Source organism: Panulirus ornatus, chromosome 2 (genome assembly GCF_036320965.1).
Source record: "Panulirus ornatus isolate Po-2019 chromosome 2, ASM3632096v1, whole genome shotgun sequence".
Taxonomy (NCBI): Eukaryota; Metazoa; Arthropoda; class Malacostraca; order Decapoda; family Palinuridae; genus Panulirus; species Panulirus ornatus.
This window is the reverse complement of record NC_092225.1, coordinates 9,431,313-9,444,367: the sequence shown is the minus strand read 5'-3', so window position 1 is coordinate 9,444,367 and position 13,055 is coordinate 9,431,313.

Sequence of the window (13,055 nt, the reverse complement as noted above, 5' to 3'; positions counted from 1 at the left end):
ATTTATTTATGGATGGGGTTGTTAGTGAGGTGAATGCAAGAGTTTTGGAAAGAGGGGCAAGTATGCAGACTGTTGTGGATGAAAGAGCTTGGGAAGTGAGTCAGTTTGTTGTTCCCTGATGATACAGCCCTGGTGACTGATTCGGGTGAGAAACTGCAGAAACTGGTGACTGATTCGGGTGAGAAACTGCAGAAGCTGGTGACTGAGTTTGGTAGAGTATGTGAGAGAAGAAAGTTGAGAGTAAATGTGAATAAGAGCAAGGTTATTAGGTATAGTAGGATTGATGGACAAGTCAGTTGGGAGGTAAGTTTGAATAGAGAAAAAGTGGAGGAGGTGAAGTGATTTAGTTATCTGGGAGTGGATTTGGCAGCGGATGGAACCATGGAAGCGGAAGTGAATCATAGGATGGGGGAGGGGGCGAAAACTCTGGGCGCGTTGAAGAATGTGTGGAAGTCGAGAACGTTATATTGGAAAGCAAATATGGCTATGTTTGAAGGAATAGTGGTTCCAACAATGATATATGGTTGCGAGGCGTGGACTTTAGATAGAGTTGTGCGGAGGAGGGTGGATGTGCTGGAAATGAGGTGTTTGAGGACAATATGTGGTATGAGGTGTTTTGATCGAGTAAGTAATGAAAGGGGAAGAGAGATGTGTGGCAATAAAGAGAGTGTGGTTGAGAGAGCAGAAGAGGGTGTTTTGAAATGGCTTGGTCACATGGAGAGAATGAGTGATTAAAGATTGACAAAGAGGATATATGTGTCAGAGGTGGAGGAAACGAGAAGTGGGAGACCATATTGGAGGTGGAAAAGTGCATTGAAAAAGATTATGAGTGATCGGGGCCTGAACATGCAGGAGGGTGAAAGGCGGGCAAGGAATAGAGTGAATTGGAACGATGTGGTATACCGGGGTCGACGTGCTGTCAATGGATTGAACCAGGGCATGTGAAGCGTCTGGGGTAAACCATGGAAAGTTCTGTGGGGCCTTGATGTGGAAAGGGAGCTGTGGTTTCGGTGCATTACACATGACAGCTAGAGACTGAGTGTGAACGAATGTGGCCTTTGTTGTCTTTTCTTAGCGCTACCTCGCACACATGCAGGTGGAGGGGGTTGACTTTTCATGTGTGGCGGGGTGGCGACGGAAATGAATAAGGGCAGACAGTATGAATCATGTGCATGTGTATATATATATATATATATGTCCGTGTGTATATATATATATATATATATATATATATATATATATATATATATATATATATATATATAGACTGAAGGTCACGACGTGGAGCCGAGGTCACTCAGCTGTTAAAGAGCTTGCAGTGATAAGGAGTCGCTCCTCCATTACCCAGTCGCCCTGAGCCCCACTGCACCGTCCTTAGCGGTGCCACAGCGGGTGCGATCATCCCTCCCACCATCATTAGATCATCCATGTCAACACGTGTGGGCCCATTACACCGAATACCACAGCGCGAACGATGACGGAGGCCAAAGAAATCCTCACTGAACAAAGAGTTGCGAGCGAGACGACTCCTCGACTTGACCACCCACTTCTTCTCCCACAGGCGTTTTACCACGGGCGCCTTGGGCCAGACAGAGATGCAGGTATACAAAGCCTACCGTCACTAGAACAGCCGGCCATCAAAGCCTCCGGAGTTTCTCTCAGGGGTCTATCACCACAGCAGTGTCATCCTCAAACAGCAACTGATTCAGCTTCCACCACATATATACCATCACAGGACCTCTGCCAAGTCTGCCTCGTACTACTCGACCTACCTTACTTTATTTCTTCTATATAATAATCCTAATTCAGACTTCCCCAGAACTTTTTTTTAAAGGGGAAGTTTATGTTTATAGTTGTGTTACTGGAGTGATAGTTTTCATACATGGTGTTTTGACAAGAAAATAGTGAAATTGGAGAAAAAATGTAGCTTAGACATTGAAGCTTATTGATACAGTGGTAAATTGATGAGAACTGCTATTGAAATTTGTGTAAATAAATTATACATTTCCTTTTTCCATAGCCAGAGGTTGAACTATTATGTGACATTCATTTTTTTTCATTCATTTCAAGCTAGAAGTTTCAGTTTTCTAAATTTTTTCTTACATTTTTCATATGTATATATATGTATGTGTGTGTGTGTGTATATGTGCGTGTGTATGTGTGTGTGTGTGTATGTGTATATGTATATATATATATGTATATTATCCCTGGGGATAGGGGTGAAAGAATACTTCCCACGTATTCCTCGCGTGTCGTAGAAAGCGACTTGAGGGGACGGGAGCGGGGGGCCAGAAATCCTCCTCTCCTTGTATTAACTTTCTAAAATGGGAAACAGAAGAAGGAGTCACGCGGGGAGTGCTCATCCTCCTCGAAGGCTCAGAGTGGGGTGCCTAAATGTGTGTGGATGTAACCAAGATGTGAAAAAAGGAGAGATAGGTACTATGTTTGAGGAAAGGAACCTGGATGTTTTGGCTCTGAGTGAAACGAAGCTCAAGGGTAAAGGGGAAGAGTGGTTTGGGAATGTCTGGGGAGTAAAGTCAGGGATTAGTGAGAGGACAAGAGCAAGGGAAGGAGTAGCAATACTCCTGAAACAGGAGTTGTGGGAGTATGTGATAGAATGTAAGAAAGTAAATTCTCGATTAATATGGGTAAAACTGAAAGTTGATGGAGAGAGGTGGGTGATTATTGGTGCATATGCACCTGGGCATGAGAAGAAAGATCATGAGAGGCAAGTGTTTTGGGAGCAGCTGAATGAGTGTGTTAGTGGTTTTGATGCACGAGACCGGGTTATAGTGATGGGTGATTTGAATGCAAAGGTGAGTAATGTGGCAGTTGAGGGAATAATTGGTATACATGGGGTGTTCAGTGTTGTAAATGGAAATGGTGAAGAGCTTGTAGATTTATGTGCTGAAAAAGGACTGATGATTGGGAATACCTGGTTTAAAAAGCGAGATATACATAAGTATACTTATGTAAGTAGGAGAGATGGCCAGAGAGCGTTATTGGATTACGTGTTAATTGACAGGCGTGCGAAAGAGAGACTTTTGGATGTTAATGTGCTGAGAGGTGCAACTGGAGGGATGTCTGATCATTATCTTGTGGAGGCAAAGGTGAAGATTTGTATGGGTTTTCAGAAAAGAAGAGTGAATGTTGGGGTGAAGAGGGTGGTGAGAGTAAGTGAGCTTGGGAAGGAGACCTGTGTGAGGAAGTACCAGGAGAGACTGAGTACAGAATGGAAAAGGTGAGAACAATGGAAGTAAGGGGAGTGGGGGAGGAATGGGATGTATTTAGGGAATCAGTGATGGATTGCGCAAAAGATGCTTGTGGCATGAGAAGAGTGGGAGGTGGGTTGATTAGAAAGGGTAGTGAGTGGTGGGATGAAGAAGTAAGAGTATTAGTGAAAGAGAAGAGAGAGGCATTTGGACGATTTTTGCAGGGAAAAAATGCTATTGAGTGGGAGATGTATAAAAGAAAGAGACAGGAGGTCAAGAGAAAGGTGCAAGAGGCGAAAAAAAGGGCAAATGAGAGTTGGGGTGAGAGAGTATCATTAAATTTTAGGGAGAATAAAAAGATGTTCTGGAAGGAGGTAAATAAAGTGCGTAAGACAAGGGAGCAAATGGGAACTTCAGTGAAGGGCGCAAATGGGGAGGTGATAACAAGTAGTGGTGATGTGAGAAGGAGATGGAGTGAGTATTTTGAAGGTTTGTTGAATGTGTTTGATGATAGAGTGGCAGATATAGGGTGTTTTGGTCGAGGTGGTGTGCAAAGTGAGAGGGTTAGGGAAAATGATTTGGTAAACAGAGAAGAGGTAGTGAAAGCTTTGCGGAAGATGAAAGCCGGCAAGGCAGCAGGTTTGGATGGTATTGCAGTGGAATTTATTAAAAAAGGGGGTGACTGTATTGTTGACTGGTTGGTAAGGTTATTTAATGTATGTATGACTCATGGTGAGGTGCCTGAGGATTGGCGGAATGCGTGCATAGTGCCATTGTACAAAGGCAAAGAGGATAAGAGTGAGTGCTCAAATTACAGAGGTATAAGTTTGTTGAGTATTCCTGGTAAATTATATGGGAGGGTATTGATTGAGAGGGTGAAGGCATGTACAGAGCATCAGATTGGGGAAGAGCAGTGTGGTTTCAGAAGTGGTAGAGGATGTGTGGATCAGGTGTTTGCTTTGAAGAATGTATGTGAGAAATACTTAGAAAAGCAAATGGATTTGTATGTAGCATTTATGGATCTGGAGAAGGCATATGATAGAGTTGATAGAGATGCTCTGTGGAAGGTATTAAGAATATATGGTGTGGGAGGCAAGTTGTTAGAAGCAATGAAAAGTTTTTATCGAGGATGTAAGGCATGTGTACGTGTAGGAAGAGAGGAAAGTGATTGGTTCTCAGTGAATGTAGGTTTGCGGCAGGGGTGTGTGATGTCTCCATGGTTGTTTAATTTGTTTATGGATGGGGTTGTTAGGGAGGTAAATGCAAGAGTTTTGGAAAGAGGGGCAAGTATGAAGTCTGTTGGGGATGAGAGAGCTTGGGAAGTGAGTCAGTTGTTGTTCGCTGATGATACAGCGCTGGTGGCTGATTCATGTGAGAAACTGCAGAAGCTGGTGACTGAGTTTGGTAAAGTGTGTGGAAGAAGAAAGTTAAGAGTAAATGTGAAAAAGAGCAAGGTAATTAGGTATAGTAGGGTTGAGGGTCAAGTCAATTGGGAGGTGAGTTTGAATGGAGAAAAACTGGAGGAAGTGAAGTGTTTTAGACATCTGGGAGTGGATCTGGCAGCGGATGGAACCATGGAAGCGGAAGTGGATCATAGGGTGGGGGAGGGGGCGAAAATTCTGGGGGCCTTGAAGAATGTATGGAAATCGAGAACATTATCTCGGAAAGCAAAAATGGGTATGTTTGAAGGAATAGTAGTTCCAACAATGTTGTATGGTTGCGAGGCGTGGGCTATGGATAGAGTTGTGCGCAGGAGGATGGATGTGCTGGAAATGAGATGTTTGAGGACAATGTGTGGTGTGAGGTGGTTTGATCGAGTGAGTAACGTAAGGGTAAGAGAGATGTGTGGAAATAAAAAGAACGTGGTTGAGAGAGCAGAAGAGGGTGTTTTGAAGTGGTTTGGGCACATGGAGAGAATGAGTGAGGAAAGATTGACCAAGAGGATATATGTGTCGGAGGTGGAGGGAACGAGGAGAAGAGGGAGACCAAATTGGAGGTGGAAAGATGGAGTGAAAAAGATTTTGTGTGATCGGGGCCTGAACATGCAGGAGGGTGAAAGGAGGGCAAGGAATAGAGTAAATTGGAGCGATGTGGTATACCGTGGTTGACGTGCTGTCAGTGGATTGAATCAAGGCATGTGAAGCGTCTGGGGTAAACCATGGAAAGCTGTGTAGGTGTGTATATTTGCGTGTGTGGACGTATGTATATACATGTGTATGGGGGGGGGGTTGGGCCATTTCTTTCGTCTGTTTCCTTGCGCTACCTCGCAAACGCGGGAGACAGCGACAAAGTATAATAGATAAAATAGAAAAATATATATATATATATATATATATATATATATATATATATATATATATATATATATATATATATATATATATATATATATATATTTATATATATATGTGTGTGTGTGTGTGTGTGTGTGTGTGTGTAGGAAGAGAGGAAAGTGATTGGTTCTCAGTGAATGTAGGTTTGCGGCAGGGGTGTGTGATGTCTCCATGGTTGTTTAATTTGTTTATGGATGGGGTTGTTAGGGAGGTGAATGCAAGAGTTTTGGAAAGAGGGGCAAGTATGAAGTCTGTTGTGGATGAGAGAGCTTGGGAAGTGAGTCAGTTGTTGTTCGCTGATGATACAGCGCTGGTGTCTGATTCATGTGAGAAACTGCAGAAGCTGGTGACTGAGTTTGGTAAAGTGTGTGAAAGAAGAAAGTTAAGAGTAAATGTGAATAAGAGCAAGGTTGTTAGGTACAGTAGGGTTGAGGGTCAAGTCAATTGGGAGGTAAGTTTGAATGGAGAAAAACGGGAGGAAGTAAAGTGTTTTAGATATCTGGGAGTGGATCTGGCAGCGGATGGAACCATGGAAGCGGAAGTGGATCATAGTGTGGGGGAGGGGGCGAAAATTCTGGGAGCCTTGAAGAATGTGTGGAAGTCGAGAACATTATCTCGGAAAGCAAAAATGGGTATGTTTGAAGGAATAGTGGTTCCAACAATGTTGTATGGTTGCGAGGCGTGGGCTATGGACAGAGTTGTGCACAGGAGGATGGATGTGCTGGAAATGAGATGTTTGAGGACAATGTGTGCTGTGAGGTGGTTTGATCGAGTAAGTAACTTAAGGGTAAGAGAGATGTGTGAAAATAAAAAGAGCGTGGTTCAGAGAGCAGAAGAGGGTGTTTTGAAATGGTTTGGGCACATGGAGAGAATGTGTGAGGAAAGATTGACCAAGAGGATATATGTGTCGGAGGTGGAGGGAACGAGGAGAAGTGGGAGACCAAATTGGAGGTGGAAAGATGGAGTGAAAAAGATTTTGTGTGATCGGGGCCTGAACATGCAGGAGGGTGAAAGGAGGGCAAGGAATAGAGTGAATTGGATCGATTTGGTATACCGGGGTTGACGTGCTTTCAGTGGATTGAATCAGGGCATGTGAAGCGTCTGGGGTAAACCATGGAAAGCTGTGTAGGTATGTATATTTGCGTGTGTGGACGTATGTATATACATGTGTATGGGGGTGGGTTGGGCCATTTCTTTCGTCTGTTTCCTTGCGCTACCTCGCAAACGCTGGAGACAGCGACAAAGCAAAAAAAAAAAAATATATATATATATATATATATATATATATATATATATATATATATATGTTGAGATGTATAGGTATATATATGTGCGTGTGTGGACGTGTATGTATATACATGTGTATGTGGGTAGGTTGGACCATTCTTTCGCCTGTTTCCTTGCGCTACCTCGCTAACGCGGGAGACAGCGACAAAGTATGATAAAGAAAAGAAATGATATTATAATACTTAATCGCCGTCTCCCGCGTTAGCGAGGTAGCGCAAGGAAACCGATGAAAGAGTGGCCCAACCCACCCACATACACATGTATAAACATAAACACACACACGCACATATGCATACCTATAAGTTTAACGTATACCTACATATATACATTTTCTTTTTCTTTTTTTGCATTGTCGCTGTCTCCCGCGTTTGCGAGGTAGCGCAAGGAAACAGACGAAAGAAATGGCCCAACCCACCCCCATACACATGTATATACATACGTCCACACACGCAAATATACATACCTACACAGCTTTCCATGGTTTACCCCAGACGCTTTACATGCCCTGATTCAATCCACTGGCAGCACGTCAACCCCGGTATACCACATCTATCCAATTCACTCTATTCCTTGCCCTCCTTTCACCCTCCTGCATGTTCAGGCCCCGATCACACAAAATCTTTTTCACTCCATCTTTCCACCTCCAATTTGGTCTCCCACTTCTCCTCGTTCCCTCCACCTCCGACACATATATCCTCTTGGTCAATCTTTCCTCACTCATTCTCTCCATGTGCCCAAACCATTTCAAAACACCCTCTTCTGCTCTCTCAACCACGCTCTTTTTATATCCACACATCTCTCTTACCCTTACGTTACTTACTCGATCAAACCACCTCGCACCACACATTGTCCTCAAACATCTCATTTCCAGCACATCCATCCTCCTGCGCACAACTCTATCCATAGCCCACGCCTCGCAACCATACAACATTGTTGGAACCACTATTCCTTCAAACATACCCATTTTTCCTTTCCGAGATGTTCTCGACTTCCGCACATTCTTCAAGGCTCCCAGGATTTTCGCCCCCTCCCCCACCCTATGATTCGCTTCCGCTTCCATGGTTCCATCCGCCGCCAGATCCACTCCCAGATATCTAAAACACTTCACTTCCTCCAGTTTTTCTCCATTCAAACTTACCTCCCAGTTGACTTGACCCTCAACCCTACTGTACCTAATTACCTTGCTCTTATTCACATTTACTCTTAACTTTCTTCTTTCACACACTTTACCAAACTCAGTCACCAGCTTCTACAGTTTCTCACATGAATCAGCCACCAGCGCTGTATCATCAGCGAACAACAACTGACTCACTTCCCAAGCTCTCTCATCCCCAACAGACTTCATACTTGCCCCTCTTTCCAAAACTCTTGCATTCACCTCCCTAACAACCCCATCCATAAACAAATTAAACAACCATGGAGACATCACACACCCCTGCCGCAAACCTACATTCACTGAGAACCAATCACTTTCCTCTCTTCCTACACGTACACATGCCTTACATCCTCGATAAAAACTTTTCATTGCTTCTAACAACTTGCCTCCCACACCATATATTCTTAATACCTTCCACAGAGCATCTCTATAACTCTATCATATGCCTTCTCCAGATCCATAAATGCTACATACAAATCCATTTGCTTTTCTAAGTATTTCTCACATAAATTCTTCAAAGCAAAAACCTGATCCACACATCCTCTACCACTTCTGAAACCACACTGCTCTTCCCCAATCTGATGCTCTGTACATGCCTTCACCCTCTCAATCAATACCCTCCCATATAATTTACCAGGAATACTCAACAAACTTATACCTCTGTAATTTGAGCACTCACTCTTATCCCCTTTGCCTTTGTACAATGGCACTATGCACGCATTCCGCCAATCCTCAGGCACCTCACCATGAGTCATACATACATTAAATAACCTTACCAACCAGTCAACAATACAGTCACCCCCTTTTTTAATAAATTCCACTGCAATACCATCCAAACCTGCTGCCTTGCCGGCTTTCATCTTCCGCAAAGCTTTTACTACCTCTTCTCTGTTTACCAAATCATTTTCCCTAACCCTCTCACTTTGCACACCACCTCGACCAAAACACCCTATATCTGCCACTCTATCATCAAACACATTCAACAAACCTTCAAAATACTCACTCCATCTCCTTCTCACATCACCACTACTTGTTATCACCTCCCCATTTGCGCCCTTCACTGAAGTTCCCATTTGCTCCCTTGTCTTATGCACTTTATTTACCTCCTTCCAGAACATCTTTTTATTCTCCCTAAAATTTAATGATACTCTCTCACACCAACTCTCATTTGCCCTCTTTTTCACCTCTTGCACCTTTCTCTTGACCTCCTGTCTCTTTCTTTTATACATCTCCCACTCAATTGCATTTTTTCCCTACAAAAATCGTCCAAATGCCTCTCTCTTCTCTTTCACTGATAATCTTACTTCTTCATCCCACCACTCACTACCCTTTCTAATCAACCCACCTCCCACTCTTCTCATGCCACAAGCATCTTTTGCGCAATCCATCACTGATTCCCTAAATACATCCCATTCCTCCCCCACTCCCCTTACTTCCATTGTTCTCACCTTTTTCCATTCTGTACTCAGTCTCTCCTGGTACTTCCTCACACAAGTCTCCTTCCCAAGCTCTCTTACTCTCACCACCCTCTTCACCCCAACATTCACTCTTATTTTCTGAAAACCCATACAAATCTTCACCTTTGCCTCCACAAGATAATGATCAGACATTCATCCAGTTGCACCTCTCAGCACATTAACATCCAAAAGTCTCTCTTTTGCGCGCCTGTCAATTAACACGTAGTCCAATAACGCTCTCTGGCCATCTCTCCTACTTACATACGTATACTTATGTATATCTCGCCTTTTAAACCAGGTATTCCCAATCACCAGTCCTTTTTCAGCACATAAATCTACAAGCTCTTCAACATTCTCATTTACAACACTGAACACCCCATGTATACCAATTATTCCCTCAACTGCCACATTACTCACCTTTGCATTCAAATCACCCATCACTGTAACCCGGTCTCGTGCATCAAAACCACTAACACACTCATTCAGCTGCTCCCAAAACACTTGCCTCTCATGATCTTTCTTCTCATGCCCAGGTGCATATGCACCAATAATCACCCATCTCTCTCCATCAACTTTCAGCTTTACCCATATTAATCGAGAATTTACTTTCTTACATTCTATCACATACTCCTACAACTCCTGTTTCAGGAGTACTGCTACTCCTTCCCTTGCTCTTGTCCTCTCACTAACCCCTGACTTTACTCCCAAGACATTCCCAAACCACTCTTCCCCTTTACCCTTGAGCTTCGTATACATACATATATACATACACGGACATATACATTTATACGCATGTACATATTTATACTTGCTGCCTTCATCCATTCTCGTCGCCAACCCACCACACATGAAATAGCATTCCCCCCCCCCCCCCCCGCCCTCTCCGAGGTAGCGCTAGGAAAAGACAACAAAGGCCACAGTCGTTCACACTCAGTCTCTAGCTGTCATGTGTAATGCACCGAAACCACAGCACCCTTTCCACATCCAGGCCCCACAAAACTTTCTATGGTTTACCCCAGACACTTCACATGCCCTGGTTCAATCCATTGACAGCACGTCGACCCCGGTATACCACATCGTTCCAATTCACTCTATTCCTTGCACTCCTTTCACCCTACTGTGTGTTCAGGCCCTGATCGCTCAAAATCTTTTTCACTCCATCCTTGCACCTCCAATTTGGTCTCTCGCTTCTCCTCGTTCCCTCTACCTCTTACACATATATCCTCTTGGTCAATTTTTCCTCACTCATTCTCTTCATGTGATCAAACCATTTTAACACGCCCTCTTCAGCTCTCTCACCCATACTCTTTTTAATACCACACATCTCTCTTACCTTTTCATTACTTACCCGATCATACCACCTCACACCACGTATTGTCTTCAAACATTTTATCTTCAACACATCCACCCTCCTCCGCACAACGCTATCTATAACCCCCGCCTCGCAACCATATTTGTTGGAACCACTATTCCTTCAAACATGCCCATTTTTTCTCTCCAAGATAGTGTTCTCGCCTTCCACACATTCTTCAACGCTCCCAGAACCTTCGCCTCCTCCCCCACCCTGTGACTCACCTCCGCTTCCAAGGTTCCATCCGCTGCTAAATCCACTCCGAGATATCTAAAACACTTCGCTTCCTCCAGTTTTTCTTCATTTAAACTTACCTCCCAATTTACTTGTCCCTAATAACTTTGCTCTTATTCACATCTACTCTCAGCTCTTCTTTCACACACTTTACCAAACTCAGTCACCAACTTCTGAGGTTTCTCACCGAATCTTCCACCAGCGCTGCATTATTAGCGAACAACAAGTGACTCACTTCCCAAGCCCTCTTATCCACAACAGACTGCATACTTGCCCCTCTCTCCAAAACTCTTACATTCACCTCCCTAACCATCCCATCCAAAAACATGTTAAACAACCATGGAGACATCACGCACCCCTGCCGCAAACCGTCATTCACTGGGAACCAATCATTTTCCTCTCTTCCTACTCGTACACATGCCTTACATCCTTGGTAAAATCTTTCACTGCTTCTAGCAACTTACCTCCCATACCATATACATACCCAACTTATCTTCTGATTCTGCTATATCTGAAAAATTCTTAATGATGGAAGGAGGTGCATAGGCCAAAAACCTTTGAGAAGTGTGATTAAGGCTTGAGAGACCAGAGTCAGGGTCACCCTCTTAAACACGACTACGACCCTTTGGTATGATGACCTGACTGTTGTACTCAAGGGTCGTAACGTTGCACTCAGGGGTCGTACAGACATAACTTAGGGGGGTTAATAATCCTAAGAAATAAGTATCGTCTTAAACTTCATTGTTGTCAGAATCATTAGATGAACTATATATGGAAATGGTGAGAACTCTGAGTCAGTAGGAAGACACTGAGGGATATAATCCAGTACATTAGTTGACTGGTTGATTGGTCGGCTGGCTAGGCTAAGTTAGGCCTATCCACCGACAGGTTCATTAAAGCCGTCAACGTCAAACTACTATTACATCCACCAGTCGAAAAGTCTTGAACACCTTCTGCAGGTATTAAGGGTTATGCCAAGACCACATACTATGCGTATTGCTTTTGTATTTTTAAGGTGAAAGACTTCATGATGTTCGTAAATAACTTCAGAGAGATGTGGAACTTGGCTTTTCTTACGCGTTTGGTTTCGTTTGCCTGAAGAGTGGCTTATACATATATCATTCATTGTTCATATTAACACGAATTTAAACGTAGTATGAGCAGTGTATCTTCGAAGGAATGATTCGTTGCAGGAGTTGGGTGATCCTGTATTCTACCTGAAATAAGGTAATCCGCTTCGTGAGAAAAGATTAAGAAGGTAGTGACTTTGAAGACAGCAAATGGTTGCTTCCTATTCCCAGTGGCAGAAATCCATCTTCTCCAGCATCTAAAAATATGTATCTCCTTTATCGTTCAGTGATCATACTCATGGCTACATAAGAAACTCTCCTGGATAGGAGCCTATCCAGTAGAAATCCACGGAGCGAGTACTTACGGTAATCTGCGGCGATTTGTCTCTATACTGTATATTGAATCCTGAGGTAGCCATGGAGATGATGGTGACGTCACAGCTGACCCCATACACACACACACACACACACACACACACACACACACACACTTTTTGAACATCTCTCAAGGAGAAAGAAAGTGTCGCCATCTTTTCCATGTTCAACAGTCTGTGTAGCTTCTCTACATACATTACAGCTTATTTACAAACCTGGAATGTATCACAAATTCCGTGCTGGGTACTATGTTATCGCTTTGTACTGCCGGGATGTGCAGGTTTTCCATCTACTGTACGTCATGACAAATATGGAGGAAAAAAATGGTGGTACGAAAGCAGACTGGTCAGGGGGCAGAATTGCTTTTGTAGCGTTTTGACTTCACTTTCTGAAGATTATCGTGAAATTAGAACGCTAAAGACGTACATATCAGCTGTAGCCCATTCTTTTCCTTACCACTCTCTTTGCCACAGTTTGTTGTATGATTCATGGCATATGGGAGTATAGTCAATATACAGGGTTCCTGTGGTAATGACGAGGATTGCAAAATCGTCAGAACAAGGGTGTGGGAGTCGCACTA